General features: G+C 52.1%; 1 protein-coding gene across 4 annotated transcripts in view; it reads right to left on the reverse strand.

The window, feature by feature from the left end:
- Positions 1–12,392, reverse strand: part of ACE (angiotensin I converting enzyme) — a 149,408-nt gene that overhangs the window by 100,033 nt on the left and 36,983 nt on the right. The window lies entirely within an intron of this gene.

A 12,392-nucleotide genomic window follows, 5' to 3' on the forward strand; every position in this document is an offset into this window, starting at 1 on the left:
GCAAGTGGCGTTGGTACCAGACCTGGTGAACAGTACGGAAACAAGTGAAAGTCCACTTGATCCTGGGAGCCTTGTGCAGGACCAGGAGAGTAGCTCTCGTGAATCTAGTGAAGGTTCCTCTGACCAAGGGTCACCAGCTGTCCCCAGCCTACGTCGTGGCACTCGAACTACTGCAGGTTACCAGTCGAACCCGTAATCGATTGCCATGCCCTGTGAGAACCCACCAGTCACGAGCAAAAGGGGTTGAGTCAGGTAGTTGCCAATCTTAGAACATGTAGTTTTGAGTGTTGAGGGTTAGCTCCTTACTTTGCCGTTTTCGGTTGGTTCATCGTCGGGGCACCGATGCATTTAGGGGGTGCGAATGTAGCCTGTGGGACCAATCATTAGTCGCCGTCAGAGAAAATTATATTGGTTCCGCCCCTTTTGGCTTTATAAGCTAGCTGTGCAGGCATATCGGGAGACCACTATTGCTTGGGTCCTCTGCGATAGCTTCCTGGTTGTCGCAGCTGTGCTTGTTTCCGGATGCGAGGCGCCGTCACGAGTGAACGAGTTTTGTTTCTCTGCCGGTGTTTTCGTTTCCTGTATTTTACTGTGTTTGCATTTCTTATTATTTACTTATTGCTTTGATTATTGCTTTGATTATTGCTTGTTTGTCCTGCATTTTCGTTCGTCTTTTTCCCTCCCTGCTTTCCCCCATCTTCCTCCTGTTTGGGGGGCGTTGCCCACCAGACAGGGGGGAGTCTTGTGCCCCCCTTCGTCTCCCGTCCCTCCCTCCCCCCCTCCCCCCCACCCCGAGTGTTGTCCTCCGCCCCTCCTAGAACCCCGGCATGGCGAGCAGGCGCCATAATTGTGTCCGGTTTCGGTTGATTGATGTGGCTTGCAGTGTGCCGGCCGGAGATAGATTTGGTAGAGATGTATTGTTGGGTGTGCTGGGGTTCAAGGCTGTTGACTTTTTCTGCCTGATCTCCCTCGCCCGTGGCTTTGACGTGTCCTTCCAAACAGGGCAGGGACTTGCCGTGTTCTGGCGCCGGTGGGCTACCGCTCGGTCTGCTGGGAAACTGGCAGACTGGGCGGTCGAGGCTCTCTCAGAAACACAGGAGAGAGTCGTGACCGTCCACCTGTACAACGAAGGCGTGAGTGACTATGATGTCAAGGTTTGGCTCAGTCGATACGCGGACATCCGAGGCCCAGTACGGCTCGTCCGGAACAGCCTCGGCATTTGGACCGGTTCTCGGCAGTTCCGGGTAAAGCTGCGGACGAGGCAGGACGGCACGGCCACCCATATCCCTAATGGAATAATGGTTGGGATGGACCGAGGCCAAGTCTTTTACGCGGGACAGCCGAAATTGTGCCGCCGATGCGGTCAACTTGGCCACTTGATTACTGGGTGTACAGCAAGTATCTGCACCCAGTGTGGCGAGTTGGGACATTTGAGGGAGCGCTGCACCCAAGCGGTGCGGTGCAACCTCTGTGGTGCGCCGGGGCACACTTTCCGCTCCTGCCCGCAGAGTTACGCGAGCAAGATGCGTGCTGCTGCGGGAGGGAGTGGGGGTGTTGCCCAAGGGACAGGGGACGGTGTGCCCCCAGGGACAGGAAAAGGGGACGGTGTGCCTCCAGGGACTGGGGGGGGTGTTGCCCAAGGGGTGGGGGAGGGGGTTGCTCAAGGGGTGGGGGAGGGGGTTGCCCAAGGGGTGGGGGAGGGGTTTGCCCCAGGGGCTGGGGAGGGGGTTGCCCAAGGGGCTGGGGAGGGGGTTGCCCAAGGGATGGGGGAAGGGGTTGCCCAAGGGGTGGGGGAGGGGGTTGCCCAAGGGGCTGGGGAGGGGGTTGTCCAAGGGGCTGGGGGGGGGGTTGTCCAAGGGGCTGGGGGGGGGGTTGTCCAAGGGGCTGGGGAGGGGGTTGTCCAAGGGGCTGGGGAGGGGGTTGTCCAAGGGGCTGGGGAGGGGGTTGTCCAAGGGGCTGGGGAGGGGGTTGTCCAAGGGGCTGGGGAGGGGGTTGCCCAAGGGGTGGGGGAGGGGTTTGCCCAAGGGACAGGGGAGGGTATTGCATCTGGGGTCGGGGGGGGGGGGGACTAATGTGTTTGTGTGTGTGTCAGCCCCCCGCCCCGTAGAAAGTAAAGGGAGGGAGGTGGAGGGAAAGGAGAACCTGGAGGAGGGAGGGTTAGATCAGGACCTGGATGTGGCTTCGCCGGGTGTCGGGCCCACTGCGGTGGGAGGGGAGGATGCACGAGGAATGGTGGCTCCGGTGGCGGGGTCAGAAGAAACATCCTCGGTGCCAGAAGAAACATCCTCGGTGCCAGAAACCCCGCTGCCGGAGGCTGGAAGTGATGGCTCCTCCTCCGGCTATGAGCAAAGTGACCCGGGAGAATGGACCGAGAAGAAGCGTCGGAGGAGGGGCCAGGACAAAGGAAAAGCTCCTCTGGGCAAAGCCCCACAGGGAAAGAACACAAGAACATCAAAGAAGAAAACCCCTGTGGGGCGCAGAGCCCCCCGTGCATCAAGCGACCCATCCAGGCCTGGGGGATCGCCTGCTCGTGGTAAGGGTGGGGCGCAGTCGGGGTTGGCCGCAGCAGGTCTCCGGGGGAGGCCCCAAATGCCGTCTTCCCCTGAACGCTCACGTTCCCGTTCCCCCGTGAGTCGTTCCCCACCCGTTGACCTCACCCCTCCTCCGGGGGCAGCTGTGGCCATGGGCCTCAAGGAGGGTTTGCTCGAGGAGGACTGGTGGCTTTCTTCCCCGGGTGGCGGGCGAGGGGGGGTAATTTATTTGACCCCCGAGCAGGAGGACCTCTCCCTGCTACCCGGGGAGAATGTCTGCATAGATGGGGACTGGCTCCCGGGCACCCTCGTGGCTCCCGGCTGCGGGAAGAACCGCAGGGGGAGGAAGAATGGTAGCTCGTCGCGTCTTGGCAAGGAGGGAGGAGCTTCATAAGTCCTATGACTCCCCTTTCGTGGTTTGCACTAGTGTTGGTGATTAATACACTAACACCTATGAGCTTTAAACTAACGAGTTTAAATGTACGGGGAGTCCGTACCACGGTCCGGAGGATCGCTATTTTTGAAGAACTGCGCAATTTTGAATGGGATGTCTGCCTGTTGCAGGAATGCCATATTCCGCACGGTGAGTATGGATACCTCCGTGCAAATTGGCGGTACGGAGAGTCGTATTGGTCCGGCAGCTACACTAATAGGGCGGCAGGATTAGGGTTCCTTATTAAGAGCCCGAATGTCGAGGTCCTTAGTTTAGAAGAAATTATCCCGGGGCGATTGGCCGTGCTCAGGGTGGTGGTTTCCTCGACCCCACTGACCTTGGTCAATGTGTACGCTCCAACGACGGTGGGAGAAAGAGTGGAGCTCCTGCGCCAGTTGGGGCCCCTCCTCTCCACCTCAGGCCCCGTGATCGTCGGGGGAGATTTTAATATAAGTTTGGACAGGTTGCCCCTGGAGTCATCGGCGCGGGCCCTTAAAGGGCTTGTTCAGGATTTTAGGTTGAGGGACACGGGTGCGGAAAGGAATGAGGTCACCCGGACCGATGCGGCTGGTACCAGTCGGGCTAGGATTGATTACATTCTTTTGACACCAAATTTTGGCGACCCGGACCTGGTACTTCACGCGGTGGCATTTTCAGATCACTGTCGTTTGTCTCTGGGTATTGAATTAAATGGGGTGCGTCCCCGGTGTTTTGGACTCTGGAAGCTTAACTGTCACCTTTTGCAGGATGACAGTTTAGTGCGTGCCTACGTTCGGAAGTATAGGGAGTGGGAAACGGTCAGGTGCCTCTTCCCTACCTCGGCAGCCTGGTGGGAGGAGGTGAAACGTAGGACCATAGGGTTTTTCCGAACGGCCGGGCGAATGAGGGCCGCGGGGAAACGAGAGCGTTTGAAGCGCATGCAGGCGTACCTCCAGCGCCTGCATAAGAAACTTTGCGAAGGGAGGGACGTGTCAGAGAAAATCCGCCGGGTGAAGGGGAGGATTTTTAGCCTCCTCGAAGCCAGGGCGAGGGCCGTCATCTTCCGGAGCAGGGTGCAGGCATTGGAGTGGAACGAAAGGTGTACCAGATTCTTCTTTCAACGATGTGCCAGGCGGAGGGGCGGTTTGGCCCAGGTTAATGTGGGGGGAGGCCGTGTTTCGGATCCGGACCAAATTACCGAAGCAGTGGAGGACTATTACTCCAGGCTTTTTGAAAAACGACCGGTTGACCAAATCCAGATGGCCGACGTTCTCGGCCATCTGAGGAATCTTTTGAGCCCCGAACAGCGGGAGCGGTTGGAGGAGCCGGTGAGCCTGGAGGAATTGACCTCCGCTGTTAGGGATTTGGCCGCGAATAAAACCCCGGGTGACGACGGCCTGCCCGTGGAGTTTTATCGCCGCCTTTGGCACGTCCTTGGCGAGGACTATCTGCAGGTAGTGAGGGAGCTAGCCACCTCTGCGAGGCTTCCAGATTCGATGCGTCGGGGCGTCGTAAACCTCGTGCACAAGAAGGGTGATCGGGAGGATCTGTCCAACTGGCGCCCGATCACTTTGTTGAATGTCGACTACAAAATACTAACAAAGGTGCTGTCTAAGAGGGTGCACGGTGTCATGGTGGACCTCGTGCACCCGGACCAGACTTGTGCTGTTCCGGGACGCAGAGTGTCCGACAGCCTGGGCCTGGTTCGAGAGGCGATCCAGCTAGCGGAGGAGAGAGGCCTCCCACTGAGCATAGTCAGTTTGGACCAGGAGAAGGCTTTCGACAGAGTGTCACATGAATACATGATGGCCGTTTTGGACCGTTTTGGCTTTGGGCCAAATTTGATGCATTGGGTGGACCTGATGTATAGGGACGTTGAAGCCCGTGTTCTGGTCAACGGACACCTCTCGGGAGCCTTCCCAGTCGCTTCTGGGGTCAGGCAGGGCTGCCCAATGTCACCAGTCCTTTTTGTCCTTTATATTGAACCGTTTGCTTGTGCACTGCGAGCGGACCCATCCTTCCCTGGGTTGTGGATTCCCGGAACCCATGGGGAGCGCCTAAAGGTGAGTCTGTACATGGACGACGTGTCGGTGTTCGTCACCGATGCAGTCGCCATGTGCAGACTGGTGGGTCTCTGCGAGCGTTTTGGGTTGGCCTCCTCTTCTAAAATCAATCCTCAGAAGAGTGAGGTCATGCACTTTGGTCGGCACAGGACGGGCTCCGGCCCCCCTTGCCCGTACACGGAGCGGAGAGATCGATTAAAGATCCTCGGGGTCTGCTTTGACCCAGGCGGCGTGGCCGCTGAGAACTGGCGAACGGTCATTGGGGGATTGGAATTGGAGGTCGCTTCTTGGCGGTCTCGTCGCCTAACCATGGAGGGGCGAAATTTAGTTATCAAGAATGTTTTGATCGGTAAGTTGTTGTATTTGGCGAGAATCTCCCCACCTCCTCCTGCGGTGGGACGGGCTCTAGAAGGAATAATTTTCACTTTCTTCTGGGGTACCCGAGCAGAGCGCAGGAGTAGGAGGGTCGTGAAGATGAGCCCGTCCTTGGGTGGGAAGGGTGTCCCCTGCCCGGTGTTTGTATGTATGTCTGCGTTTGCGTGTACTCTCATGGAGTTATTCGTGTCTGAGGATCCGGGTCGCCGGCTGGCGCGGGACTTTCTGTTTTTCTTTCTGGGGCCGTCCGTCGCGCGGTTGGAAGGGCGGTCCCTCCCGCTGTCTCGGCCTTTTTCCGGGTCGTGTCCGGGGCATTTCCGGATGTTTGAGGGGTTCGCCCGGGAGCAGGGCCTGTTGACCTGTCGGCCCATCGGTTGGCAGTTGTCGCGGGTCCTGGATCACTTGCGCCCAAGGGAGGTGCTGCGGGAGGTGCGTATCCTTCGCGGAAGGCCTCTCGCAGAACGTACGGCGAGAAAGGTTTGGGAGAACGTTTCGGCTTGCTGTCTCGCCAACGACCAGAAGGACGTCGCGTGGCAAGCCGCCCATGAGTGTCTTCCGGTCCGGGTGTTTCAGTTCCAGAGGGGCCTGAACGTGTCGGTCCAGTGTCCCCGACCCCGATGCACAGGGGACGAAACCGTCAGGCATGTCCTTTGGGACTGCCCTGTCGCCGAGGGGGTCTGGTCGCTTGCGGCTGGCCTCCTCGAATGCTATGTGCCTTGGCTGGTGATGGTCAGACGGGACGTCTTTGCGTTTAGCGGGCTCCTACCACAACCAGTGCCTGTCCGCAAATGGAGGCAGGCCTGGAGAACGGTCTGTATAATCAAGACCGTCTTGTGGCGAGCGAGAACCAGAGGTTTCTATACCAGGGTATGGTTGGATCCTGGGCAGATATGGGGCATGGCCCAATCCTGCCTCCAAAGGTACAGGCTTGGCGACAGCCTGCGGGCGACGGGGCGGGGTGCTGGCCGCAACGATGCGTCAGGTGTGTCGTAAAGCCCTCCCTGGAGCGGAGAATACGGCCGGGCTTTTCCGTGGTGAAGGGGGGGGGTCCCGCGGGAGGTTACTTCCAAATGTGCGGGCGACAGTCATGTGCAGCCGTAGTCCCTGACCGAGCTTGCCGCCCGGGCTTGGAAAGGTTGGGGGTGCTCCGGCAGGTGTGCTTGCGGGCCCTGTCGGGCGGTGATTCTCATTGGGACACTCACGCCTCGTGGGCAGCTCAGGGAGCCGGGGCCTTCCTTGTGGGGCATCTTCCGGGTGGGCCCTCCCGGGCGCGGCCTGGGGAGGGTGGGGGCAGTTGGGTTTCCTTTTGTTTTATCTTGATTTTGCCTTGGTTTGATTTTTATTTTCTTTCATTATTATTTCCAGCGGTGGGTCGAGCCCTCAACGTGTTTGTGGCTGCATGTTCCCGGCTGCGGTTAGCAGCCGGTTGTTGATTTCGGTATGCAAAGGAAAAAAGGCCCCTTGACCCTTATTGTTTTAAGGTGTCCCTTCTTTGGTTGTTTTCGGGGGGGTGGGAGGGGGGATAGGGTCTTCTTTCCTTTCTCCCTCCCCTTTGGTTAGTTAGAGTTAGGTGTCTGCTGCCTGGGGTGGGAGAGGGGTTTTTGGGGGTTTGGGATAGGGATGACGGACTTTGGTTTTTATGATTTATGGTTTATTGAATTTGATTTGATTTTCATTTTGGTCTTTGAACCTTGTTTTCTTGCGTTTTCTTGATATTTTGGTTTGCTTTTTCTCTTTGAGTTCCTATTTTTTGTTTGATATCTTGTTTCCTGGCTTTTGATTTCTTGGTTTTTGATTTTTCTGGGTTCTTGTGTGGTGGTGATGGTGATGGGTTTATTGATTGTCTTTTGAGCGTGTTTTTTTACCTTTTTTTATAATAAAAAAGGCCTCGGCCATAAAACTTCCTGGTTGTCCTAGCTAGGGTGCTGTGCTTGGGTGCGGCTGCTCAAGAAGTGTATTTTCGAGTTTTTGTACTCCAGTGAATTCCTGGCTGTTCAGGACCAGTGGGTGTGTGCATGTAACCGACAGACGAAGGTAGGCTTGCATCGAGTATGCGACGCCATTTTGTTCTTTTTATGTATGAATGGAATACGGACGCTGTTGTTAAATGGTAACCGCATTATGTGTTCACTGTCTCGGCAAAGGTACAGTGGAGTGTTTCCACCATGTTCTGGGTAACCCCTGATCGCTTGTGAAAAGGGTATGTGATTCTGTTTTATGTCGTGTAAACAATTTGCGTTTTGTGTATAGTTGATTTGTATATTTATATTGGTGGGTAGTTGGGTGAAGTTAAACCCTTTGGGGGATGCTTTTAAGTATGAGAAAGGTAATTTTATGTTTTCTTTACAGATATTTGTTCAGTGCTGTCAGCTGCTGTTCTTTTGATAGGTTTTATTACTTGGCTGCTATTCGTCATTTGGGATATTCTCAAGTTTAATAAAGTGTTGTATTGTGCTCTCCTACCAAACTTTCAAATAAATTATATTAATTTGAAATCTCTGTTTGTTCAGTTAATTGAACACTTACCTTTGGGGAATTGCCTTCATATTACTTATTTAGGGTCTCCCACGCCATATTGGGGAAGTGGTGTAGTCTGTAAACAAACTACCAGGAGTCCTTGACCCCTGGGTGATATATATATAATATACACACACACACACACACACACACACACACACACACACACACACACACACACACACACACACACACACATACACACACACACGGAGGCCAAACAGTAATCTTGGTTAAATCAGACCACAGGATCTTGTGTTACGGATTCGTCACTTCTGTTGTTGTGGTTTTCATCCACTAAACATTTTTGGGTCCATGTACTATTATTGTTATTGTTTAAGTGAAATGGAGATAACTGTTTTCAAAAGGTGAAAAAGTTAGTGTTTTAAAGGAAACCGGATCGGGAACCGGAAGAAGAGGAAGAAAAAGGCGGATCAAGAGAGGTCGGACAAGAAAGCCGAGCTGCTTTGAGGCCTGGAGGAGACTATGGCGAACGGGGGTCACGAGTGAACTTTGGGTTTCCTGGGAAAGGGATTTCTGTGACAGAGTGGTTATCGCTGTTACAGATAAACCTGCGTGACAGGTTTGGCGGTTGATTCCGAAGAGAATCGTTCGAGTGCCGTTACGCCTCGAGGTACGGGCCCGTCGGCCATTTTACCTCACGCCCGATTTCGCATCGCTCTAGGTTTTTCACCTCGCTCCAACCATTTCACCGCATCCAGACGTTAACCTGGTTTGCGTGTGTGATGTGGACTTTGAGTGGGAATTTGCGGTTCACCGTTTGGGAGCCGTTGAACGTCCATACCCGAACGTGTGATTTCCCAGTCGCCTCTTGAGGGCACTTTTGCCCATCTTTGGCAGTGTGACTGTCAAACGAACGGGATTCTGGTTTCGATACGACATCGTTCTGACTATCACCGGAGCGTGGATCGACTTTGGCTTGAAGCCGGGAAAGAGACATTGGGAATGTTCTTTTCGCTCACTTAGAGCACAGTGAGTTCTATTGTACGAAACGGATGGTACCATCATCGGAATGATATATTGGTTGTACAATTGATTAATATTATTATTGTGCTGTTATTCTTGTGTGACCTTAATACAATACTTGTTTGTTGGTAACAATTGGTGTGGTTTCACCCTTGATCTTTGACACACAGAATAACGCATCTTTCTGCCGTGACTCCTTTCGGGGCTCGGAGGTACACCGTGACCGGGGTTTGGGGAGGAGCACGTAACACTTGTTTCTCACAGTCTAAGTCCTTTAGGTGCTTTTTTGCAAACTCCAAGCGGGCTTTCATGTGTCTTTCACTGAGGAGACGCTTTCGTCTGGCCACTCTGCCATAAAGCCCAGATCGGTGGAGTGTTGCAGTGATGGTTGTACTTCTGGACGTTTCTCCCATCTCCACACAGGATCTCTGGAGCTCAGCCAGAGTGACCATCAGGTTCTTGGTCACCTCTATTACCAAGGCCCTTCTACCCCGATTGCTCTGTTTGGCCGGGCGGCCAGCTCTAGGAAGGGTCCTGGTTGTTCCAAACTTCTTCCATTTGAGAATTATGGAGGCCACTGTGCTCTTGGGAATCTTCAATGCAGCAGAATTTTTTTGTAGGCTTCCCCAGATCTGTGCCTCGACACAATCCTGTCTCTGAGCTTTGCAGGCAGTTCCTTCAACCTCATGGCTTGGTTTTTGCTCTGATATGCATCGTCAGCTGTGAGACCTTATATAGACAGGTGTGTGCCTTTCGAAATCATGTCCAATCAATTGAATTTACCACAGGTGGACTCCAATCAAGGTGTACAAACATCTCAGATGATCAAGAGAAATGGGAGGCACCTGAGCTAAATTTCAAGTGTCATTGCAAAGCGTATGAATACTTATGTCAATGTGATATTTCAGTTTTTTCTTTTTAATAAATTTGCAAAACTTTCTAAAATCCTGTTTTCTCCGTCATTATGGGGTATTGAGTGTGGATGATGAGGGAAAAAATGAATTTAAACTATTTCAGCATAAGGCTGCAACATATCAAAATGTGAAAAAAGTGAGTGTCTGATTACTTTCTGAATGCACTGTGTGTGTGTGTGTGTGTGTGTGTGTGTGTGTGTGTGTGTGTGTATATATATATATATGTCTGTGTGTGTGTATATATATATATATGTATATATATATATATATATATATATATATATATATATATATATATATACAGTGAAACCTTGACTTACGAGTTTAATTCGTTCTGTGACCGAGCTCGTAACTCAATTTGCTCGTTTCTCAAATTAAATTTCCCCATTAAAATGCATTGAAATGCTATTAATCCGTTCCAGCCCGCCAAAAACCACACCAATTTTTTTTTAAATATACAGTATATATAAAAATATCTCGCGCTTTATATTTCACCTGTATGCAGCATACAAGTTGGCAGGATGGCCTGGACTGGAGGTACGCACACTTGACTCTAAACTGTCCAGCCTGGGTTTGAATCCCGACCCAGCTATAACCTGTCATGTCGGTGTTTCACAGGCAGGGTGATTCATCAATGTGTGTACCGCTAAACTGGGCGCCCCGTTTGCGTCCCATTAGTTGTTGGATGTTAAGGATCTGTGTAGTGTTCTGGGCCCTGTGCTATTTTTGGTCTTCATCAATGACCTCATCGAAATGACCATCAATGACCCATCGAAAACCTTGATATTTCTACCCCCGGTAATTCACCCCAGAGTCCTTGCAGTGTTCATGTGTTTTATTCCTCTCCCACCTCCCCCCAAGTCCTCCCGATGTCCCTGCTCTCAAATGTTGTGTTTGTGTCCTTCCCCCTCTCTCCCCATATTGTCTGCCGCTCCCCTTGTTTTTTGTGTTTTGTGTGTCGGTTTGTCTTTTTGTGTGATTAATGTTAGCTCTTTCACGAGCCTCGATCTTGTATACAAAAAAAAAAAAAAAATCACCGTGTCTTCCACAAAGAGAAGGCGAGCTATCGCCGGCACTCTGAACAAGTTGTGGCCTGGCATGCTCTTCTCCTCTGCCGTTATATACGTCCTCCTCGGCATCTTTTTCCAGAAGAGCCCTGTCTCGTCACAGTTGAAGATTTGCTGGGGGATGTATCGTTCGGCTTCTATCAGTTCGGCAAAAGTTATAATAAAATCTTCAGCTGCCTTCACATCCGAGCTTGCTGCCTCACCATGCCTGACGACGGAGTGAATGCCGGTCCTCTTCTTAAAATTATCAAACCATCCCCGACTGCCTTTGAATGACTTCCGATGCCTCGTCCGTTGATGTTCCCGCCGTCTGCTGCACCAAATCCCCGTAAATGTCTCGGGGCTTCTCACACAAAATGATCTCGGTCACGGTATCTCCTGCGAGCTGCTTCTCCGTCAACCACACAAACAACAACTTCTCCATCTCTTCATGGACAGAGGTCCGGAGCTTTGAAATAATCGTAACGCCCTTGGCTGGCGTTATAGCCTTTATCGACTCCTTCTGCTTCAAAATCGTACATATCGTAGAAGTACTACGATCGTACTGCCTCGCCAAGTCGACAACACGCACACCTCGCTCATGTTTTTCGACGATTGCGTGTTTTATATCCAAGCACATCATCCTCTTCTTCTTCTCAGCACTGCCCTTGGCACTCAATTTCTTAGGACCCATGGTTAAAACTAAGAAATTTTCCAAAATAACCAAAATGCGAAAACAAAGCAGCAGCGATTTTCGGCAGAGATGCTTGCACGGCAAGATAACCACGTGACCGGAACCCACCTGGTGGCGGGTGGCGTAAGCTCGTAACTCAGATCTCGGCTCGCATCTCAAAGCAAAAAACCGCCCGAGCGACGGCTCGTATCTCGGAAAACTCGTAAGTTGGTGCACTCGTAAGTCAAGGTTTCACTGTGTATATATATATATATATACTCAGAGGCAAAAGTTATTGTGACATGGAATTTTTTCATTGGTAATCTTGTGAATGAATTTTTGGATTTGAACCAGAGAAAGAGTGTGTTAAAATGGTCGAAGAAACGCAACCAAGCAGTTGTTGTTCGAATTGCACGAAATTTGCAAGAAGCATGACATATTCGAGAAAAATGGCCAGCAATGTTCACTTTAAAAGGCCAGACAACCAGACGCTTATCATTTCCACTCAATGCAGTCTTAAGAAGTGCAGAAGTCAGAAAAACACCTCTATTCATCGTTCTGGAACAAGTTCGACATGCCACGCTTCGGGGAAAATGACAGATGGAGAGCTATAGGTATGCTTCAGTCTGGTACCTCGCAGCGTGATGTTGCTCGTCGATTCAACATCCATAGAAACACCATTTGGCACAGCTTCACCGAGCTGACGGTAGGACACGTGTCTACAGTTGCACAGGTGAACGTTACATCAGGCCATGTGTTTTGGAAGGGGATCATTTTGGAGGTGGGGGCATTATGATCTGGGGTGGGATAACAGCTGCAGCAAGAACGCCAATGATTGTGATTGAGGGGAACTTGAATGCTGTGAGGTACCGAG

Source organism: Myxine glutinosa, chromosome 6, assembly GCF_964187855.1.
Source record: "Myxine glutinosa chromosome 6, kmMyxGlut1.1, whole genome shotgun sequence".
NCBI lineage: Eukaryota > Metazoa > Chordata > Myxini > Myxiniformes > Myxinidae > Myxine > Myxine glutinosa.